This window comes from Podarcis tiliguerta (assembly GCF_965153285.1).
Source record: "Podarcis tiliguerta genome assembly, chromosome: 3".
Taxonomy (NCBI): Eukaryota; Metazoa; Chordata; class Lepidosauria; order Squamata; family Lacertidae; genus Podarcis; species Podarcis tiliguerta.
In genome coordinates this window covers 69472325-69483650 of record NC_139536.1, presented here as the reverse complement: position 1 = coordinate 69483650, position 11326 = coordinate 69472325, and the positions used below count along the sequence as shown (strand labels likewise).

The 11326-nt window shown below is 42.0% G+C and overlaps 1 protein-coding gene across 1 annotated transcript in view; it reads left to right on the top strand.

Moving 5' to 3' along the window:
* The first annotated feature begins 10215 nt into the window (after window positions 1-10215).
* Window positions 10216-11326, top strand: part of CDC40 (cell division cycle 40) — an 86151-nt gene continuing 85040 nt past the window's right edge. Inside the window, exon 1 of the mRNA XM_083433766.1 lies at window positions 10216-10413. The gene's annotated coding sequence lies outside the window, so the exon portion shown is untranslated. The remainder of the gene's footprint in view (window positions 10414-11326) is intronic.

The window sequence follows — 11326 nt, the reverse complement described above, 5'->3', positions numbered from 1 at the left end:
AAGTGGCTTAATTCAACACAGACAAAGGCTTCCAGTGCACCTGAGGGCAGCAGACTATTGGGGGTAGGTATGTGACAGACCTGTGGCACACATAGTTCTAGTCTCCAACAGAGGGGAATGGCTAGAGGCTTTGGGAGAAATTGTGTGGGGGGGGTCTCCTGCCCCCCTCCCAGCATCTGCCACCTGAGACAGTTCCCTCACTTTGTCTAAGCCAGCCTTTCTCAACCTGTGGGTCCCCAGATGTTGTTGAACTACAACTCCCATCACCCCTAGCTAGCAAGGCCAGAGCTCAGGGATGATGGGAGTTCAGGGTGCCATCACGGCTGCCCCCCTGCCCACGCTGGGTGCCCCGCCCCGAGACATGCACCAGCCCCACCCCCACCTGCTCTCCGCCCCCGGTGCCGGAGCATGAAGCCCAATCGCCTTCTCAATCCGGCCTGCGGACAGTCCGGGAATCAGCGTGTTTTTACATAAGTAGAATGTGTCCTTTTATTAAAATGCATCTCTGGTTTTTTGTGGGACCTGCCTGGCGTTTTTACATGAGTAGAAGTTGTGTTTTTATTTAAAATGCATCTCTGGGTTATTTGTGGGGCATAGGAATTCGTTCATCCCCCCCCCAAATATATATAGTCTGGCTCACCACATGGTCTGAGGGACGGTGGACCGGCCCATGGCTGATAAAGGTTGCTGACGCCTGGTCTAAGCGAAGGGCTGGCACTGCTGAAGCTAGGAAGGTAAGGATGTGGTCAGTATGCCACCCTGACTTGCATGGGATATAAATGAAATGGGCAAATCAATCAATGAAAAGGTGAGGATGCAAATATTGAATTATCATTAGTTCTAGTCAGTCTTGGAAAAGAAATGTATTTATAAGCTCACGTTTTTCTCTGACAGGGACTCAAGATGACTTACAGATAAAACAGAAACAGCTAAAAACATACATGCTTTTTCATGCGTGTGAGAGAAATGATATTGAGACCTTATACCTGAGGTGGGAAATACAGCCAAGTGGAGGATGATTTTGAGCTGAAACAGATGACGGGGTAGACTCATGGAATTCTGGGTAACATGGAATTCTGGCTAGTGTGCAGGCTGAGCCCTGTCCTGTCTGAAGAAAAGCTCTTTGTGCCTCAAAGGGTTTCATATTATTGTTCCAACAATCCAGAAAGTACATTAAATTATCCTCAATCTCTGATATAGTATGGTTAAGGATATGTAAACTTTCATACAAATACTTTTCAAGATTTTAAATGGTTAAAAAAAACCATTGGTGGCAAAAAAAGCCAAAGTTAAGTATCTTTTAAGGCACAACTCTCTTCTGTTGAAATGGATAGGATTTTGAAGAGCATAGCTTTTCTTGGATTGATTCCAAATCTCTTTTATATCTTAGTCTATTGTACTCCCTAGCTAACACTTTTGATGTTAGATGTTATTGTCTTCAAAATTCAGAACACTGGGCTAATGCAATATCTCCTTCAGATGGCCCTTCTCTGAGGCTTTTAACCTCATATAAATAAATGGCAACAGCTTCTTGGCTGTTCCATTATTTTGTTATATTGATCTGCTGCACTGAGCTCATGGTGTTATGGTCAAACAGTTCTGACTCTGTGGCTCACATCTACAAGAGGAGGCAAGAGAATTATTACTCAGTTCAATTTCCTGTCAAGCACTATTTCTCAGGAGTGTATTTTTTATTGAATTCTTCAAATAAGTTTGCTTGCCTTCATACTCTTTTTATGATTTGACACCTTAAAGAGTCTCTTACAACACCTTAAGCACGGGTAAATTGCCCCTAGTCTCACTCCCATGTAGAGACTACGCTTCGAGGAAATGAATGCATTTTAAATTCTCTGCTCTTGATCTTGTATGAAAATGTGATCCTTCATTGCCTGTTTTTAAAATATTTATATACAACAATCATCACAGCTGTCAACTTTTCCCTTTTCTTGTGAGGAATAAAAACAATCCATAGGAAATGGGGCAAGAAAACAAGGAAAAATTATCGTAAAACCAAACACTACCTTAAAATGCCCACTGGAACAAAAAGTCTTAGTCATGTGCCTGAAGTTAAGAAAGTAGGGTAGCTATCTAATCTCATTTGGGAGGGATTTCCACACGCTTGGGCTCACTATGCTGAAAGTAATTCTTCTAGTAGTTATGAGCCATGCATAAACCATAATGGATCACCAACAGAGACTCCCCCAAAGATCTAAGTGATTGGGCTGGGATATAAGGGATCAGGTGGGTCCTTGCGATATCCTGAGCCCAAGTTGTGAAGGACTCTGTAAATTAATACAAGAACTTGAACCTGGCCTGTTTCTTTCCTGACATCACAGCCATGAGTAGGGTCAATAATAATAAGCTCTGAGAAGTGTTCACTCAAATTCACTATGAGTCTTTCCTGTAAGTATAGATAGGATTGCATTCACAACCTCAGTAGTATGGAGGAAAGCATATGGACACGAGTATTTTCATAATGCATAAGTATGATCAGCACTTATAAATATCTTGTGATTGTAAGTTCTCATAACATCCTGTTGAAACTGTGTACCTGCCGCCAACTGTTATGACGTCCTGGTGCCCAGACTGAATGCATTTGAGTCAAACTGTTTCTCAGGAGAATGTTTTTCAAAGTTATCCATGAGTTTCCGTCTCATCTGCAATCAAGCACCAGCCTTTGCAGTTGGTCTGTAGATCTTTCTGTACCTTTTATTCTTCTTCTTAATTGCATTTCTATACCACCTTTCATCTGAAGATCACAGGGTGATTTACAATATAAAAACACAAAAATAGATACCGTGATAACAAGCAAAAACAATAAAATAGCTTTCTGCAGAAACGAATACTGAAAATCATGCACATGGGTAGAAGGCAACTTGTTAACCATTCCTGCAGTGATTCTCTATCCACTTGAGCTTGATCTTGTTACAGAGGAATTACTGAAGTCGTTTAGGGATAGCTGCCCTGGACTGCCTTGGCTATGGCCTTAGAAACATGCCATATAAAGTTCTGTTCTGAGCCCCTGAGCAATGGAAAGGCGAAAAAGTAAACCATAGCTCTTCAATCTCTTTCACCTAACTGTGTTAGTTGTTTTTTTTTTTCCTTTTTAAAAAGCATTGATGATTTAAGAAGCAGGGAGCCTACAATAACATCCTATAATAGATCCGTGTTTGAACTACGGGGACTCAGTAATGATGTGCCTGCATGGGGTAACACATCCGTTCCCTGCAGTCCACCTGCCTGCAGCCTCCTGCTGGCAGTGCCATCTTTTGCTTTGAAACACAACAGCCCCCACCTGGGTCTTTTTCCTCCCCCTGCTCTTTCACCTGCCTCATTCTCAGCCTCCCAATAGACCAGAACACAATGGTGCTCTTGGGAGCTGTGCTGTTACAGGATGGAGCATTTGTTGGGAGAAAGAGAAAGGGTCTGAACCCAAACTAGGCATCCTCTCATATGCCAGGCTGCTCACTACAATGACAGCAGAGATAGTGAGGCACTATTGGCGGTGCTCAGAGGGATTCAGGTTTTCCAGCTGTCTCATGGCATGGGCTGGGACCTGACCCAGCCATTGAAAATGCTTTGTTTTTATCGCAGTGCCCCCAAAATAACCAGCAAGGGTATTTATAATTTATCCCATTGGCTTAGAAGATAGACTAGCTGCCATTTAGTTCTTTCTTTCCCTGAACTGTTTCTTTCCTGTATAGTCATTGTAAGAACAGCCATGTAACTTCAAGAAGTATTGTTCCAATTTCTTTATTTTCCCCTTCCCATCCCATTCTTTTTTCTTATTGTGTCGTGACTATTCAGAGGTGCCGCCTTGGGCCAAAGATTGGGTGGCAGGGAGCAGCAACATATCATGTCCGTGATGCATGCCTGTGACATCATGTGCCTGTTGCCCATCATGCTTGCATCATCGGGAGGAAGCCTTGCCCAGCACCACACAGTTTCAATGGCCGCAACTCCTTCTCTCTCACACTCAGAAGGAGCCTGCCTTTCATGCTGCACTGCTCTTGGCTTGTCAGTTCAGCCTCCTACAGTAATGGGTGGGTGGGAGATGAGCCCCCGGTAAGGAATATTGAGGGGGCTGACAGCACTTCTGCCCCCTAGATTTGGCACACTTGTGTCTATTAGACTGTAAGCTTCTGAGCAGGGACTACCTTGTTTTTTATAATAGCACTTACAATATTTTAGTGCTTTTAAAATTACAAATAACATTTTTATCTCACCCTTCTCCCAAGGAGCTCTGGCAAATACTAGGGGGACTATGCAGATAGGTTATGCTGAGAGAGTGATTGGTCAAAGGACACTTGTTTCAATATCCAAAGATTCACCTTTAGCCTAATCTTGCATTTGGGGACTTCCGTCTTGTAATTTTACTTATTGTTATTATATTATACTGGTTAGTCTCTTGTTACACAGATTTCTTGCTAAGTGACTTACAAAAGTATTTGAAAATATAAACATAAATACATTATGGTATTAACCAGTTCATACAAAAGCGCATGCAATTCATAGAAGTATACAAAACAACACCCCCACCCAATAACAACCACAGGAAGCTTTGGCACCATACGAACAGCAAAAACAACGACATGCTAAAACATCAGCAGCAAGGGAAATGGATGTTGTAACCTGGCACTGAAACAGCGGTACCAGGCAGACCTCACTGAGGAGGGTGTTCCACTGACGCAAAGCCATGACTGAGAAGGTCCTCTCCTATAATAATATATTTTTTTGTACTCTACCCATCTGACTGAGTTGCCCCAGCCACTCTGGACGGCTTCCAACATAATATATAGAAACACCACAACAGAGCAGAATACATTAGAAGCATATGCAAGGCTGCCCTCAGATGTCTGTGGAAGGTCGTATAATTATTTGTCGTAATCCTCTAGTTCTCCCTCAAAGACGGAACCCTGAGAAGTAATGCTGCTGGTGTTCTACTATAGATCAGGCTGTGGCCCAGCTGTAGGCCCAGTTGCACCAGTTGAAGGTGATGACCTAGTTTGTTTCAAAACTGAGGTGATATTTGAACCCAGATCTCCCCAGACTTAGGACATTTCCACTTGTTCTGTGCATAGAAAGCACCGGTCCTGCTCCATTACTAGGGAAACCTGCTCTTTAGCTCTAAATTGAAGCAAACGTCAATCCGGAGAAAACACAAATTGCCCTTTGCTCTGATTGCATGCTAAACAGTGGTTTTCCCTGAAGAAAAGCAATGGAACAAAAGGGAGCGGCAATAAGCCATGAGTCAATTACATTACGCAACTCTAAATACCAGGTGACACACTTTCCTGTGGAGGAGCAGGGCGTGGCATTTTTTAAATATTTTGACTCCATTATTGCAAAGAAATGAATTAAAAGGGCTGATTTTTTTGTAAATTATGTAAGGCTTCTTTGATGTGCTTTGCAATCTTTATGCTACTTTGATTGCTCCTTTAAGTTTGGTGATGAATAATCTCCACATGGCTGATGATGAAGAGAGGATGAGAGATGAATGTTCTAGCACAGAATCTCTTCTAGAAAATGGTGGGAAAGAGTATGCTTATTATAAAGGGCAGAAAGAACAAACAGACAAATTGCTAGTTGGTTCACAGAGGCTCCATACTGAGTGAAATATTAAAGCAAATAAGCATAGGATCAATATGTAATAAATCAGCAGAAAACAAGTTTCCCTGCTGAAAAACAGTGAGATGCCATGAGGATGGGTTATATCAGGTAAAATCAATATTTTCTTTGTCAAACTAAGTAGTATGGTGAAAAAAAGGGGAGACATTTGTCTGCCTTTCAGCAGACGTCCTCAAAGAAAAACAGAAGGCAGGTTAGTGCAGATTACAGCATCCCCAAGAAGGAAGTTGGTAAACTTCTTTTTTAGGACACACAAGCTGTTGGAGGTACCATAAAACCTCACATGTTAAATTATGACCATGCAGCCAGCTTCAAACTCTTTCTCACTACCTTCCCCTCTGTTCTTCAGTCCTTTTCTCAGCCGCCCTCCTCACAATGAAGACTTTTCCATAATTCCTTTGTCCAGGCGGAGAGGTCAAGCTGAAGAACCAGACAAAGTCAGTAGCTTTATAGGGCCAAGTGGCTTGTATTAGGCCATACTCGCTCTTTGTGTCACTTGAACCCTAGGAGGTGCAATATGACCGCCTGTAGTGGTGGCCTTGGTGGTACAGAGACATCTGGGTCTCCGTACTGAAACCCTCTGGCATCTTATACCCCAAAAGCCTCGATTCTTGTCCACAGCTGTAAAAAACCTAAAGTACTGTATGTGTACTTGAAATGGTTTTTGTGTTTTCATTGCCCTGCTGGGTGTTTTTCTTTTTCATGATTATGTTTTTATTATCCATATTGCATTTGTATTTTTGGTAGGGATGGCGTAGGAATTTGGTTCCCAAAACAATACACAAGCATAACTACCCTTCAAAATTCACACTTCTGGGATTTTTGCAATGCCAGAACGAAAATATGGGAATACCCATTTTGAAAAACTACATAGCAGTCATGATTGCTGTACAGCAGTTTGAGATATCAATTAAATAAGGTTTGTGTCAGCCATCACTGCTTAGTTTGCTGTAATGTGTGAGTTAGGGGTTTTCAACCCAAAGGGTTTTGGCATACATACCTTGCTCATAGCCCCATAAAATAATTTATTACTGTAGTTAGATAGTCAGTATGTAAAAAGTGATCTGTCAAAAGACGTAGGTGATCTGGAAGAAAATGTGTGAACTGCCAAAGGATGTAAGGGAACCTGATAAATACTAGCTATGCTTGCTCAAAAGTAGGCCCCACTGATTTCAATAAGACTTATTTCAAAATAAACCTGAATTCTGAGTGTTTATTTATTCTTGAGACTGTCTTGTGATGTAAGAAGGTGTCTGGCTGTGCAGGAGATGCTGGTGAGAGCAACACATGCAAGGGCACATGACATGCAAAGATTATTCTAAACTACATCAGTTGCCAAGTAAGACAATCTGTGCAGTTGATATTTCTCCTGGCTGTGTTTACTCTCCTCTGAACTGTAAGTTAATGAAGGTGTTTTGAACAATCATGTGTTTGGCAATGAGAATTTTTTTTAATTATAGTCAAAATTTTGAATTAGAAAGAATTTGACTTATGAAGTTCCACTTTGGGCACTTAAATAAAAATAAAGCAGTTGATGAACAAGAACGTGATGCGACCACAAGCTCAGCATTTGTGTAGACAGCAGTAGTTTAATCAGCAAAGCATCTTTGCTGTCATTTATAAAATGAAAATCTGGGGTTAACTTGTTTAAAATTAGAAAGGCAATCCCTGTGTGTGTGGTTTTTTAAATTCAAATATTTTTTATCGATTTTCATGTAAATACAAGAACAACATAGTACTACAGTAACTTGTCCAGTGGTACATTCTTAAGTTTCATATGCACTACACAGTACACAAGCAATATATTTATTTATGCATTGTCAATTCAGGTATCTTCTCCACAGAGATTCTTGTGATGTGGGTGGAATGAAAGTATATACTGTCTCATTTATAAAGGAAAATAATGGAAGCCAAGTCTCGCCAAAAATGTCTATCTTTGAAGTGCCTTTAATTACCCTTCTATGGCAAGTAAGGCATTCTGATAGAGCCACATTCCAAATATTATTTACCCAGGTTTCAAGGGGGATTTCTATTAGCTGATAATAGAAAAAAATATTAAGTCTCTGCATTTAAGGTTATTTTTTAAATTTGAGCCTAACAAGGCAAGAGCTGAATTGGGTGGAAGGGATTGCTGAGTAATTTTGGAAATAATCTGGAACACCTTTCCCCATAAGGTGTATACCAACGTGCAACTCCACCAGGCATGAAAATATGAGCCTATCACTCCGCGGCCTTTCCAGCATAGGCAAGAGAGGGCAGTGTTTATTTTGGCTAGACGTGGTGGAGTCCAGTGCCAGCGAAATACAATTTTAAGAGAAGCCTCCTGCAAACGAGCAGAGATTGTACATAGGGATGGGTTGTGCCAAATTGATTGCCATTTATTATCTGCAATTAGGTTCCCCAAGTCTCTTTCCCACACTGTCCGGAGGCCTCCTGTATCACCTGCATATTGCTCTAAAAGAATGCTATAATTTAAAGTTGCAGCTCCTTTTATGCCATATTTTGATTTGTTATATAGAGATTCAAATGACATAAGAGAACGAAGGCCATTCCCCTTGCGTTCCAAGTATCTTGCAAATAATAGTAATAATAATAATTTATTATTTATAACCTGGCCATCTGGCTGGGTTTCCCCAGCCACTCTGAGTGGCTCCCAACAGAATGAATGTGCACAATTGAATAGATTGAAACCAGGTTAATTGGGCATCATCCAATTTCTCTAGGAGATCATGCTTTGAGGTTGCTTTACCTCTAGGCAGAAGGTCTCTTATCCGATGGATACCTTTCTCCTCAAGTTTTTAAAATTGTCCTTATTTATCCACAGGGAGGCAATCCCTGTCTTTGATGGGAAGGGTACAGTCAGACATACCTGCTCGCAGAAGAAAAAATAAAGGAACAGCTAGTTATGCTTATAACTGAAAGATCAAATGAGTCTTAAAACTCCATTCCTGTCTGTATAGGCCACTTCATTTTGTCTGAACTGCTTTCATTTGTGACTTTACCACTGCACAAGTGCTTTGGGTAGGTTAGTTTAAGGCAGTCTTTGCCAACCTGGTGCCCTTCACAAGTTTTGGACTACATTTCCCATCAGCCCCAGCCAACACAGCTATTTCAAGGGCATAAGGCTGATGAAGGCTGGTTTAAGAGATATTGAGCTTCAGGTTTTGCATCCGCTGTGTGCAGGAAACTATTCCCTGTTTCATGAAAAGACAGCTTCACTAGATGTACATCTCCGTTAAAGTTTGTATCACACTGGCTCAACTGTGCTTCCTGAGCGCATGTTTGAAGCTCACATGTAGGTATGGCCTTGACAGGCTGCTCTTCATTATATCAACATCAGTAAATGTGTTTTATTTTTAGAAGCAACTGCCCTTTAGAGAGCACTGCTGAAGTAAGAATGGAATGGACTCCCCCTGGACTCTCCTTCACTGCAGGTTTTAATGCAGCGGTTGGAGGCCTTCTGCCAGGGATGCTTTAGTTGCTATTTCCTGCACTGAAGGGGGTTGGACCAGATGACCCCTGGGATCGCTTCTAGCTCTACAATTCTATGATTCTATGAAACTAACTGTGAATTTAAGCATACTTAGGCAGGAAACTTTTCCACAAAATCCCTTAGTACACCACAACTGAGTGCAAGGATGCAAATATGCCCGATTAAAATATTGGCAAAGCAACTTTGAGAGGGGAAGTTCTGCAGTGTAAAAGTGGTCACGTCCCCCCCCCATTCCCCCATCCCCCCTGCCCCAAGTTTGCTATGTTTGCTTGTGAGGAAAACACCTTCAATATAAACCTAAGATGTGGCACTTTTTGCAATCAAGCACTGCTCACAAGCCCTATTCTGTGATTGCATTCCATATGCTTGGGGAATTTTGCCTTCCCAACCCCAACCCTCTTATGGTAATATTCTTGTATCACTGATAAACTTTACATACAGGGCTGGACACTTCACTGCCTGATGCAAAGAACAATGTGCGTTCCCCACCACCACTCAACTTCAGCTCCGAAACAGAAGCTGAATCTTAATTCACCCCTGGTAATGGGTCTTCCACAGCACCTGAGGCAGCAGGCTAATTTAGTGTGGGGCAAAGGCATGTGATATAGTCTACATGGCTGTGTCTTCAGACACAGGGAACTGGGCAGGGCACCTTAGGAGCAACAACCAGGGAGCTGCTGCTCTCCCCCTCCCTGCCCAGCACCTGCTGCTTGAAGTGGTTGCCGGACTTTGCCTAATGGGAGAGCAGCCTTGCTTACTCTTATATTCACTGTTTCACAAATGCCACCTGTGGAGATGAGTGTACACCATCACGTGCGACAGTCATCCACCTCTCTGCTCACCAGCGTGCAGATGCAGTGAACTGAACCTTTACCAAATATTCAGGTGTGATCATGGAAAAGGGGCACATGCTTCTTGTATGCACTTGTGTAGATAAAATGGCACAAAAGCAGCTCTTCCAAAGATCTTCTGGAAATCTTTAATGAGCTCCAGATTGTGAAAAGCAGGGGGATGCTGCCACCTGTTGGTGTGCATTTTCATTTTCACAGACTCTTGTCCTAAATTCTACTTCTTATCTTTCTCCATTAGGCTTTTGAAACAAAAAGATTAGCTGTGAGTGAAACATCAGCAGGATGACTCGAGCACCATGGAAAGCAAGGTCCCTTAAGCAACTGCAGGTGACCAGCTTCTTCTTGCCTGGGGATTAGACAAAGTCCTGGATAAGTCAATGAATGGTGGCTGAATACTGCTTCCAAGAGCATAAGCCAAAGGTTGCCAACCATCTTGGATCAGTGAGCACATTTAAAATTTTGAAAGAGTTCTGTGGGCTCCAGTCACAAAATAGCTGCTATGGGGAGAGGGTGTGCAGCATAACATCGCATGGCTGCCGTGGAGAGTGTGGCACAACACACAATTTAGAGAGACAGGCACAGTGGATGACTTTGCTTTATCATGCAACCTCAGCTGTATCCTGCTGGCCCTGGTTTTAACATATACACACTATGCAGAGATGTTGCTGTCAATGTGTCTATTTTATTGTTATTCTGTCTGTTATTATGTTTTTATTATGTTTTTAATGTTTTACACCACCCTGGGAACTCTGATAAAGGGAGTATATAAATTGAATTAACATCAACCACACCAACACCATTTAATAATAATAATAATAATAATAATAATAATAATAATAATAATTTTATTATTTATACCCCGCCCATCTGGCTGAGTTTCCCCAGCCACTCTGGGTGGCTCCCAATCAAGTGTTAAAAACAGTACAGCGTTAAATATTAAAAACTTCCCTGAAAAACTTCCCTAAAAACTTCCCTTCACATCTGAAGGGAGGGTGTTCCACAGGGTGGGCGCCACTACCGAGAAGGCCCTCTGTCTGGTTCCCTGTAACCTCACTTCTTGCAATGAGGGGACCGCCAGAAGGCCCTCGGCGCTGGATCTCAGTGTCCGAGCTGAACGATGGGGGTGGAGTCGCTCCTTAAAACAAATTACAATCTCAAGAATAAAGTGGGTGCTTAGATATTATTTTCCCAAAAATAATAAGCTAGCTAATATTTTGCCACATCACAATTTTGGCCTTAAAAAACTGTTGGCATGCTGAGCAGCAGAGGGCCCTCATTCTTCCCTAGAGCTATCTATGACATGGACTCCATGCAATATTCATTTCAGCTCAAGATTGCCATGCAATTGTTATAA